We start from the raw sequence: 13,274 nt of genomic DNA on the forward strand, positions 1-13,274 counted from the left end.
AAACTGCACGTGAAGAAAGTTAGCTACAGGTTTTTTGATTCCGTGATTAAAGCGTTTACTTGAAAAGATACACCAAACAAAAAAATGGTACTGATAGCAGCGCTATAACAAATACGATTACCGATGATTTAGACGAGTGCTTGATAACATATATTTTCGACCCAGTCTCTAACTCACAAGATAAAACTTTTATCTTCATACAAATGGAGGACAGAATTTTTTAAAATTTATTATTATAAAATGTGTATTTTGGAAAATTCTGATATTATGGTGATCTGAGGTGTATTTAACGAATACATGAATAATAGCTGAACTAGTTGTCTCCTTTTTGATGTTGGCTCCCCCCTGAATTATTTTAGCGTGTGCCGAAACAGAACCTTTTTGAGACGTGTCCGAACAAATAGTTTTGTACCATCATTTCTGAGTCATGATCCGTCCGCTCGCCATGACGCGCTGAAAAAAGAATGGACACGAAGTGACGCATTTTATACGTTTCATAAATGACATCGTTAGCGCCCCCCTTTGCGCTTTATTTCGCTCAGGAATACATTAACACTTGGTGGTGAAGTTGAAGTCAAACAGAGTAAAATGGCATTCCCGTACAGCCATGAAATAGGTGTCTCAATAGCAGAAGAAACAATATAACTCGTACGAGCAAAAATAGTTAATCCGCTATTCACGTTTCCGTTTGAACGCTGATGCATGGGGCACGAATCAGCAACATCGATCAAGAACAATGACTGCCAATAACCTAGTACCTGCATTAAAAGTCGACACTGATGGCAGTAGCACAGCTCTACGGAAGACTATACTCAGGGGACGTTACGATCCTCTATTGCTCGTACGTATATCCGGAGATAATAATCGGCTCTGAGGATAAGTGTCATGGTAGCTTGCATTGCATACAACCAGCGTTTCCCCAGATCATATTCAATTCAGCCACTTCTTTACGTATTAGTATATATTAATCATAGACTGTAAATTGGGAACGATATTCGATAGAAAAAATATATTTCACGTTTCATATAGCTAGTTACCCATAGCATCTTCGCTGAAGATGAAGCACTTTCGCGGTGAAGAAAAATGAGACGGATTATGCAATAACATACCGCAATTCTATGTGCTGAAAATATTTTTTTTATCGAGATAACTTGTGCAAGTGCAACTGATGCGAAACAATACAGTAACTACACACATCTGGATATGACGTTGTAAGAGTCGGAGTATGACAGCAGGGAGTAAAGAGAAAGATAGTTGTCCTGAGGGTTTCGCTCTGTCTGAACATAGTTCAAGGGAAGAAAGAAATTGCCCAGATCGTGACCTGGCGTCGTGCCTCACCGATCCAACTTTCTACCCACTTCAACTTCTTTGTCTCGCGCTACCGCCAGCCAAATCTAAACAGATAATGGTATTATCTACTAAAGTAGACGACGTTTCTATCACAAACCCGTGTCAGACTTTCACCTGACCGTAGCCATAACGCCCATATCGAAATTACTGATCCAAATAGCGTCTACGAGTAAAAGGGTGCTCTCTGTTATGCTCCTAGAGATTTGAAGACCGGGTGAATCTGGAACAGCAATGGTTTGTAAATCGCTCTGCTTCGTTACTTTTAGCTGAAATAAGTTTATTTATGTTGTAAAAAAAACGGTCTCATATGGTAGGATTATGAATGGAATAAGTGGTGAAAGCTGTTGGTCATCTGGCATCGCTTAGACTATAGACGCAGACCGACTTCGCTCCCAGGTCAATGATGATTGTCTTTGCAAATAACATAGAATGATGTAAAACAAACTTACATAGATAAATTTGTTATTACAAATGATAAAAATAAGAACGAAAACTCTATTTCGATTAAACACTGCTAATGAAACCAGAAAGTAGTAACTTTAACAAACGTTGTCTATTTTCGATTTATTGTAAATTATTCAGTTGTAATGTTTATAAAGTACTAAAGAGAAACAAAATGACTGATGTTAAAATAGCCTAAAAAGATGCCGTTCAAAAATGGACCTTCATGGAAAACAGAAATTTACCTGAATCAAATTTTAATCTAGCTATAAATGACCTCAAGTAAGATTACATACGTATTAATTGAAGACATTTTAGCTGTAACAACCAATATTATGTTAAAATATTAGCTACTATCATAATAATAAAATATGGAGTTTTTTTTTACTTACTAAATATATATATATATATGTATAAGTATAGGGTGGAACCCCAATTTGCAACACTAAAAAAAATTACCTTTATGAATTGCCGTTAATTCTGTTACACTCGCTTCTATCATTAACCGATATGGTCACTGCTTGAATCGGGTAAACTTGCATAAGGCATAAGTCCGCATGGGGGGCGCGATAGTTTAACACGCAGTCTTTCTCCATTTTTCCTACGCAAGGCCAATGTGTTATCGTTGTCATGATAATTTCCGTATATCTCTTCTTGGCAGCGATTGTTATCGATATGTTAAATTCATCGTTCGTTTATATCATCACTACTAATCGAACTCCAAATATAAACCTATCTACAAAACGCCAACAGGCAGATCTAAAATAACCGGTCCACCTTCCTGTAAAGAAAAAAAAAAAGGCTAAATAAGTCTTTGCTATTATTCAGCTTAACACTGACAAATGAAGGGTAATGCTGCTGAATGCTTACAGCCTCGACCTCTTACGCAGCAGGAACACAAAGATCTCTCTTAAATCTTTTTTCTATTGTGACAGTACTGAATTATGTATGTTGTTTGATTGAATCTAGATATGTAACTCTGTTTTCTGTTTTGTCATCGACCTAATTTACCTGGCCAAAGTAAATGAAACCTAGAAGGGCCTAGAAGGACATGCGAAGTAGAGACAAGTGGCGGTTTAAATGGTTTTAACAGAAATGCTTAAATAATATATCTTACTGTGCTTATTTCAGCTAATATTTTAATCAATAACCTTAAAAAAACTAAAGTCATTGTTTTCGCATTAAGCGGATCCATTTTGTTTATTTTCTAACTAAATCTGTAAATTTGGTTGTGTAAAACACTTCTGTTGCTGTTTGAGACATATCGTAACGAATAATTCGTTCAAAATAACATTTGGGTGTATTAAAAATAATTTTATTTACGACCGACGTTTAATCTGCTGTACCAAACCTAACAATAGTTAGGGAAAACGAAGGCCAACGGTTTCCGTTCGTTTTGGCCTGCAGTTCAGTTATAGAAAAGATAGGCTAGATTTACCATAAAATAGCTGTTGTGTATTTTGCTGCGTGTCCTTCTGCACCCCACCTGCTCACATTCTATTTGACAATGAAACGCCCAAGGGGCAATCGATTCGTTTTCTATTTAGGCTTTGCAAACTACTTCGTGAAGTTACAATACATTTGGCCCTTTCAGTGTCGGTCTATTTCGTCCAACTTACCTACCTATGCCAGTTTGTGAACAGATATTTCCTGTTGCAGTTGTACCACCGGCTATGATCCATTTGATAAGACAATTCGTTTGTAATTTTTCAATAAAACAAGCACATTTGGAACGCTTTGAGCCTTTTTCGGCCTTTCTGTGGGATGTTAGTTTACATTTAGAAGCTTTAGGGGGCTAAGGGCAACTACAACAAATGTTTAAAAAATAACTAATCGGACGACAATTGGTGCAAGGGCCGAAGGCGGTTTGGGCAAACAAGATGGATAACAGTAAAATTGCAAATTTATGAGCTGTGCAGATATGCATTACAGCACGAAGTTATATCATAAATTGAACTTTTGTATATCTATATCTATATATGTTTCCAAAATAAACTTTCCAAAGTTCACCACTATAACGTCATACGGGTACAGGAACGATAGTACGAACATTACTATACAGTAATGCACTCCAGGTTCCTTTTTTTACGAAAACCTTGGTCGGCTTCTGTCAACTTCGAGTTTCTGAAGCTTACTTTTTTTGTCGAGCTGTTCTATTTTTTAATTTTTTTTTCAATGTTTAGCCTAACATTTGCCATGAGGAACGCGTAAGCGCAATGTTTTAAGTGCGGTTTGCCTGTGTGGCTATTGTTGAAAACGCTGTTCATGGCTTTAGCACGTCTGCCTGGCTGAGAATTCCTACAATTATATCGATGGAGAGGCTTTCTAGCTAGTGATAACCAATGGAGTTCAGTATAAACAAGACAAACCCTATTCGATGTTGACACCCAAAGAAATTTCAACTATTTGACGCGGCGCGGTTTTCGTTAGCGGAGTTATTAACGCCGCCCGAGATTCCTCTGAGCGCTACGTTCAGGTTAATACCGGTACAGGCGTAAGCTATTGTTCTTCGGACGACGTTTGAAGAAGCGCCCGAATAGCTGGGCTCTGACAACCCTCTGCTGTGTCACATATTGGCTAAACACGCCTCATGTTTATCTGTCTGACTACCTGCTGCCCACTGCGTAGTAAGGGCAGCTTAACTAAAACACAGCCAGAATATTATCATTCGAAATAGGCCACTACTGCCCCGGCCCTGTTAGGTTCGATTCGTTCTAGCTGTCCTACTGCATTTCGGCTGAACACTAGCTACAATATCGATACAGAAAAGTTATATTAAATATCGCCAATTAACCCTCTTTCAGTCTAGTCACGTTGCCTATCGTTTTGTCTGGTTGCTAAGCATCTAAGCATTACGTTGCCCTTGGCGGACATCACGGAGTTTGGCTCTAAGTGCCGCTTGAAGTTCTAGCAAAGATGATTGGTCGGATGTTTTTTTCATTTCTCTAGCATAGAACAATATTAGTGTTTTGTACTCTGCAAAGTATGTGTATACTATTAATCTGAAAGGGTGAATTGCAAGGACATTTCACACACCTACAAACAGGTTCCTTTTACTGAGGACCAAAGTTGAACGTTAATCGATATCTAAACTAAAATTCTAGTATCAATGCGGCCATTCTACGATTACCGGTCAAGCTGAGCCAAAACAGCAGAAATGTATATTACGTTGGCGTTCGTTCTAAATGGACTGCAATATCAGGTTTAGAATTCATTTAGGTTTGGAATTTACGTGTCTGTGAAATTAGCGATGTTTTATGCGTGTCTTATAATTATTAACGAGATAATTAATGCGAAAAGCGTACAATATCCGTTAACTGTAGATATAAGATATTAATGATTTACCATTACCATGTTTAAGAAAGATATAATCGTATTTTCTACTGTATACGATTATTATATAAGTCATTGAAAGTTTCATATACACGTGGCACTTGTACAAAAGGAAATTTACTAAATGCTTAGGCATAAGATGGTGGAACTGATTATCAGATCGTATATGAGGTATTTGCTGGCCTCGCCCGAAAGGATTCATGCTCAACATGTTGACATTAGTTTCATTTGAATTCGCTTGAGGGGATGTCAATAAAATGATTTGGAGACCTTTTAAAAGTGTCAACGGTCTTTTTTTTCATTTTAGTTTTCGAGATCTGCACCGTTGACGACAAGCTGTTTACGCGGATTGGAAAAAATCACATTCGAATACTCGTTGTAGGCTTCACAGCGGAACACATTTTGGGCTTTGGATTGTGAACGATTTACATTTCATCGTTAATAACAATTTGGTATACAAGGCATCTTTTAGCTAACTTGATCACGATGCCTGCTTATTGGGGTTGTCGTAAATTCACTCCTTTGCCTTTTGTACGTTTTGCGTAAGATGTAAATGACCCGCAATTGCTTATTGAGTCCCTTTCAACTGATCGAGAAGGTCCTGTTGACTTTAAGCGGAATTGTTCAATAGTAGCCGATGTTCCCCCGTTGTCATTAAAAAAGTTTCTTTTACGAAGTCCCAAACCAACCCTTATGAATTGCAACATACTGAACCATTACTTAGAAGTAAACGTTTGTCATTCGGCAGGGCGATCTAATCCTGCGGCCGGTATTCGCTAGTGCATAATCGGTTGCGCTATTGAATGCTTCCCGGAATCTCTTCTAGTAGAGGACGCAACGATTGAAAGCGCTTCATTTGTCCAACAAGATATATACTTACCTACTTTCAGGGGCGGATTTTCCGATAGTTTACCGATGGGTTAGAAAGGCACATGCTTCCTTGGCATCCTTCCGCAAACAAACACATGTCATACCCACGTACGTCTTATGGCCCGTATCCTGCTCTCCGGGATATGTCATGCTATCATTAGGTGCACAGTCTTGTTTACGCCCGCGTGGACCCGACGACAAGTAGGAAGTAGCATATATATGCATATAGAGCGCGGCAGGCCACCAATCTTCATGTGTCACGCTATTAATAGTGTTGCGGTGATCTCCACCAAAAGAAAGGAAGACCGACTCGATTGATTCACATCCTTGCAGAGGCAGCAGATGACAGACAATGTAAGACAGTAATATATGCACCTAAAGTGTGGAGTCTAGACTGATCTGAAGCGGCAGCTTAATTAAAGCCAATTGCAGCTTAATTGAAATGCGATTGGAGAAAGACACAAGGCGGGACTACAGTAATAATAACCAATCAAAATGTAATACCGATTATATATTGATTGTACAAGCCACAACTTCACTAAATTCAGGCAGTAAGTGCGGCTATATATGCTTTCTTTACACGACGTCAAACGCCATCAATTAAGCTGCCGCCCTAGATCAGTCTGAATTGCGCTTGTGGGCTGATCATACGTTTCGTTGGAGGTACCCATTGGCCTTCGACAATAATTCGTCTGGGCATTTGTGTCTCCGCGACTGTGACGCGATAGCCTTTTTTCCTTTCGGTAGGGTCCACTGCAGCATATCAGCACCGTAGAGCTGACGTACCAGTGTCAATGACCTGCTTAGCTGGAATCGTAACTCATCTGATTAGGGCCGAAACCCATTAATGATTCCCTAGTCCTTTTCTCTAACGGCTTGCGCACTAATCAGCCTTTAGTTGCATACCAGTCCAGGAGACCCTAAACGACTCAGATATGGTTTTTTCCATTTGGGCTGACAGAAACTGTGTACAATCAATATTGAGGTTGAACGTACTCATTACAAAAGGCTGAAGGATCTCGTACAAAAATACCTTCCTCGATTCTACCTGTAAAACACCTGAAGATGCCTGCCAGTGTGTTTCGTTTATACTTACTATCATGACGTCAGTTTCGTAAATTGAGCATAACAGGACAAACTCTGGTTAGATGTAGTAGATTAGGATGAATACGATGTTGTTGCTTTAGGCCGATCCGCCAAACATACTCAACAAGGCTGTCACCAAGGAACGCTGTGGTATAGGCCAATATGTATCCCTTTCAATGCGTTGCTATGGTAACGATAATTAGCAAGGTCTAGATAGACCATCTTCGCTCATGTTCAATCAAATATGGCCTGTTTCTGTTGCTCGGCGTTTTAGCGCTCTACACCTTAGTCGGTATCAAGCTTCCTTACGTGCTCACTCCTCTACTTTTATCCATTGTATTTCGCATTGCCGGTTCGATGATGCCTTTGCAACAGCAGCTCGAGCTCCAAGCGCGATAGTGCCAGGCTTCGATAAAGTAAATAAAAAAAACCCGGCACTATCGAACGTTGGAATGTCAAGACAAGTCGACAATATTGGACTGGATTTAATTTCTCTTAATCGAAAATGTTACTCTTGAGAGATAAATGAAGCGAGTACGATCGCTGTTAAGCAAAGCCTAAGCTAAGGCTTTGCTAGCCTCGAAGCTTACGACCTCACTTACACGTTTTCTAGAAACACTACGGCTGTACCGCCCTCACCGTGGAACTGCGGTCTTAGAAGTTCTAGCAATAACGGAATTATGTTGTCTTAACATTGGTTACAACGAGTCGACCGACGGAAAGAGGGTATATCCATTGAAGTCAGTCCAAGCGAGATACATTCGCGTAAATAGCAAAGGTAAACCGTCGTTCGATTAGTTTTGTGGAAGATTTTTAGGCTAATTAGTAATATATTAACTACAGAGTGAATCGTATTTGATAATAACTTGTGATTGCTTGCGCTCCCCAAAGAGGTTTACATCGTGTCTTCAAGCGAGCCGTGAATTGTACGTATATGCGCGTCTGAATACGACGCCAACAATATATGAGGTGTCTCCGTGCGAAATGGTGTAACTGCGATGTATGCTGAATTCGGGGGCCTTTGGCCTTCTCGCAGCGAGGCACTCTGTGTATACAGCTGGGTATTTAGAAAATTTCGTTCAAGTCGCATTAACGCCATATTTACTGGCTTCAATGGCGGTTCCGGAGCCGCAATACATTGACAGTGGATCGCTTATGCATCTTCAATGTGAACTCGTTTTTCCGAAATATATTGTTTGCCGTCTGGTTCGTTTACAGAGCTTACCGATATCTAACCAATGAGCGACTGCGCTAAGCACGTTTATTTATTGATAGATACCAACTTGTTCAAAGATACGAGCAGATTAACTAATATACCACATAGCGAATAAGGATCGCGCGCTCGCCTACATATGGTGCTGTATTATATGAAATGCAATATATGGAACAACTACATATTAGTAAAGTTGTCTGCCATCGTCACCGACCAATAAAAATAACACACCGATATTCGTTGTGTTATTTTTATTATTTATTTAAACATTATTAGTTAACGAAAAGCGTTATTTATATTGGTTATGCTCGCCATACATTGCGCATAAAGGGGGTTGCGTTTTGTACCATAAAGCACCACAGAACGGCAGGACTGCTCGCTTGACGTGGCCGCCGTTCCTCTTCTATTTTTGAAATTGAGTTTATGACTAGTTTTTCAAGATTAAAACGGCTGTTAAAAAATACATCCACCCAGAAAATAAAATCATAGCACACAGCAGGGTCGCTGGTCTGGCTTATTCTTCATCCATAGTTATAGGGATGTCAACGTATCCCGCAGGCAAACCATAGCGTAGACGACACATGGAACATTTCGTCTATTGGAACCCTTGTCAGAAGGAAACGGTTGATAATCGGATGAAGCGATAACTTAAACCACTTGGTAAAAGTTTAATGGGTCTGAAAAGTGTCACGCAATTGTATAACAAACGAAGCTAGCAATTTTGTTTCGCTGGAAGCCGTGCTGCACTTTTCAATGATTTCGTCAAATTTGGTATTACCCAAAGCCTCGTGTTCCAGATCTATCCAGCTTACTACGTTCTATACCGCACTGCCTGCTGCAACTGAAGCCAGTTGATACAAAAGGTATACTAAATAAGACGTTTATCAATTTTTCTTTCAGCAATCGTTACCATAAATTAGTTTTTGGCCAACCTAGGAAGGCGAGAACGCAGATCATGTATGTTTCATGGTATATTCCGCATATTTAACGCTTCGTCGAAATGGAATGGTTCGAACAGAAAGCTTAGTGATAGTAAACACTTCGATACAATCTGTACACGTATACTTGACATTTTCGCTCAAGATGGGTATAAATATAGATGAAAGTCTTAAGGTTCTTGTCCGCCGACGATAAAAACTATCCGAACGTAGTAGAAAAATATCAGGTTTGTCAAGCTAGTTTCAGAGAACTGGATAGATACACTGCCGACAGTTTAAGCAACTAAAACAATACATTGGCAACAAAAACTATGTTATTAATTTTTGATGGATTTCAGCGGATTAATCGAGATTGTACAAACATGAACGTTGCTTCGAACCTTACATTAACTAAGTTCATTGAAAAATTTTTACCAAGTTACTGGCAATTGCTGTCTTCTGAATCCCCGGCATCCATTGAAATAGGCACTTTAAAATCGAACACACAATAGGTACCAATCCAGATATTGAATGTTAATGGACAACACATTTCGGTATCACTGATACACGTAACAAGCTCCTCGGTAGGTGTTAACATATCAAAACAACAGCCTATTCACTAATGAACCCAATCCATTTTATCTAATAAGAAATACTCGTCGTTGGTTTCCTAGTTTTGAAGCGAAACGTTTTTAAACTGATAGCAAAAACATCTACTAGTCCGAATACGAACAACATTAACAGACGTGAACGTTTTTGTTTGGATCAACTACAGTAACTCAGAAAAGCGAACCTATTATTTCACTGCAGAACTTAATCGGGCTTTACAGTGTTTGCTACTCTGTTTGTTAAGCTTTTTTAGGTAATGGAATCATGGAATGTCGAAACTTACTTAAGTTTCGACACTCCACGCAGTGTCTTATGGATCATTGGGACACTCGATCCTAATATTTGACTTTAAAGTCATATATATATACGTGTCGGTCAAATTTACGATGATCGGCATCAATCACGAAGGCCTCTACACAACTTTGGGAAATAAAATCAGGCCCTAACGAGTGCATCTTAGAATATAGCGCTTGATATGATAGAGCTTCAGGAAGCTCTATAAGCACTCCTTCGGACTCTACTTGTCCTCTATGAAAACAGCTTTCCTAGCAAAACTCTGTTACCACCCAGATGAAAAGTAAATATTAGTAAGTACTGCGATCTAGTTTCCTCTCATATAGGTTTCATTTTAATCCGACACAGATAAAACGAATTTCTGTCGTTTCAAGCCTGCATATCACAAAAAATATTTGCCTTTCTTAATAGAAAGCTTAATAAATATATAACAAAGTTGTCATTGTATTAATTTAAGCTGAACGACTAATCTTTTAAGTAACATGGCAGGTTTTGGTTTAAATTGAAAACAAACTCGTTTAAGAGGAAATTGCTGGCAGAAACTTCTGCTTGTGAAGGTTTCTGCTTGAAAAGTATATAGCAGATACATTTGCACGCCACACCGGAACCCTACGAAACTTCTGTATCGTTAGTCGTCGTCCTATTCTAAGCAGTTCTCGGATGACAAGATAAAAAAAAAAAAATATAATTTGAGGATGTTCTAAGTAACATTCCTTTTTAGCGATAAAGCTAATTATGTCTGAAATAACTGTACTTTTGATGTATTAAGGTAGGCTAAGGGTTTGCAGCGTACCTAAATGTCTCCGATACGGAAAACAAAGGAGAGTTCGTTGATGTATCTTTATTTTCATTTTAGGCCAAGTCAGGGGCCTTAACCTGCACTGCAATATGAAAAGCAATAGCCGTCAGATATCCTCCCAGAAACTACTTGCTCTACTCGATCCGTTACGTGTAATTTGTATACATTTCACCAATTGCTATACGAATGCACTGTCCCAGGTTGTCAATTGCTCTTGGAGCTTTCTATAATCTTTGCCCTTCACGCGATCCCACGGGAAAAAGATAGAGAGGAGTCAAACCGCACGACTGGAGCGTCAATCTATGGCACTGTCCTGCAATGGGATCAATCGGCCTAAAACGTTTCTTCAAGCAGATTGATTGTTTCCTCGCGGTGTCACAGGTGGCTTCATTTTAGTGAAACTAAAGGTTTTTTTACATTTAATGTTACATGTTTGTACATTTAATGAAGGTATAGAAAGGTTTGCAACTTGTCATGATCTAGCTAACTATTACGACTACCCAATCTCATTGTTCGAAGGAAAAACTGCCAAACAACACGTTGGCTTTACAGAGTCGCAATAATAGTAGCTCTTATTGAGTGACGTCATCGCTCGATACTCACCCTCGCGTTCTCTGAGCCCGAGATGCAACGCTTTCGCTTATTTACATAGCCATTCAGCTGGTGAGCTTCACCAGAGAAGTTGATGTAATCTGCGAAATTGCTAACACGTGCCCTGCGCTTCAATATATGATTAATGGGTAAAGGACGCCTCTAATGATTGCGTCTGCAATTGTTGAGTCTACTGTCCCTATAGGAATAGAAACGCACCTTTCGCATTGAAATGCATCGCTGAGTTTTCTTGAGCAAGCTAACGAGATGTCGGCTTGACGATGAGGTCATTCGACTGATCATTGAACTACGGCTCTGCATTGTAGTGACGCTGCAGGCTGTTACAGCTTGTGGTCTGCTTGGCATCACCTTGCCCGTAAATGGACTGTTCCCAACCGCCTCGAAATTACCTTTGTCGGCGAAAGTTATTGCCCGTATTCTGTGCGACGTTTGCGGAGTACCGCGGGAGGGACTCTTCATTTCGATGCTAAATTTTCGCCTAAGATAAGCACTAACTCAAATTATGTCCCGAACGACGCATATTGGGCCATATATAAGCATTTGCCCTTTATATTTAATCTTTCGATTTACCAAAACATTTCTCTGTATGATTTCAAGATGTCTTAAGCAATCCTTATGTGTGACAGACAACGCACTTAGTCTAATCCAAAAAATGATGGACCCATAGCTCTCTCAAGTTTGATGATTTTTACTTTTCGAGCAATGGATGTCAAATTAAGTTTCACCTTACGTGGAGAATTGTTCTTTCGCTGTAGACACCCACTACGAATCGTAAACTGCCGATTCGCCGAAGCAGGTCCCACGGATAAGATGGAGCTCATCCGTCGCGCAGCCGAGACTGGTGAGTCGTAGCTAGCGGCTTCCTCAACGCTTTTAAGGATTTGAATTGATTACAATGTAGTCTTCTGGTCAGAGTAAACGGCAGTTTTTACAGACGGTCTTTAGACCATACAACTAAATTTCCTTTGTTCAATGGGTTTACAAAGTGCTTACAATCCAATCGCGCAAAGTGGGTTTTTCCTGGGCTAACTTTGTCGCGCACTATGAAAACAAATTGATAACAGTGCCAAAAATAGACACACCAAGTAGATTACTTCCTTTAATTACAAAGAAGTTTGCGGAGCATCCGCAAGTCATTTTTTGCGTTGACATGCAGTGTTTTGCCGCTTAATAAACTCATGCTAGGGTATTACATATCCGGACGTTTTATAAAACTGTCCCGATATCTCGAAAAAAATTCACAGGTATCCTGTTCATGGAATAAGGACCATGCTGGTGAGTAATATTAGCTATAAATAATTAGGACATTACAAAGGTTTATGTAGAACTTAAGATTTCCTAAGCTAAAAGTTCGCCGTAGAAAGCTCCACAGGCATGATGTTGCCTTTGAACTTCTTATTACCTATGTAACAAAATTGTCCAATAGGAACGTATAATGTCTATTCTGATGCAGCTACGATGTCGGCAAGTCACTCTTATGGTTCTATACTGGATCCTTGCGCTTTATTCTACATGGAAACATTACTTTTTTACCGTTAATAATGACTTTCTTTATTACGGAACATTTCTGTTGATAGATGGCCCGTTCTTTCTGTTCCGGGTAATCACAAACGCAAAAGTACGATTACCTAAACGTTACGGAAACAGTTTTTTTACTGCAGCTAATACTAAACTTTTCTAAAATTAAATTTGCTTTTTCCTAGTCACCTTAATCATATGCACACACAGATAAAGGTAAAGTTGTCCTAGA

The 13,274-nt window shown here is 39.4% G+C and overlaps 1 long non-coding RNA gene across 1 annotated transcript; it reads right to left on the reverse strand.

Annotated features, from left to right (window-relative positions):
- Positions 1-281: 281 nt before the first annotated feature.
- Positions 282-6,173, reverse strand: LOC147752536 (uncharacterized). Its single transcript, XR_015313809.1, has 3 exons — positions 6,005-6,173; positions 2,251-2,572; positions 282-453 (listed from the first exon to the last, which is right to left on the reverse strand). It is a non-coding gene; the product is annotated as an uncharacterized LOC147752536 (long non-coding RNA).
- Between the last annotated feature and the right edge of the window lie 7,101 nt (positions 6,174-13,274).

Source organism: Varroa jacobsoni, unplaced genomic scaffold, assembly GCF_002532875.2.
Source record: "Varroa jacobsoni isolate VJ856 unplaced genomic scaffold, vjacob_1.0 scaffold_1179, whole genome shotgun sequence".
NCBI classification, from domain to species: Eukaryota; Metazoa; Arthropoda; class Arachnida; order Mesostigmata; family Varroidae; genus Varroa; species Varroa jacobsoni.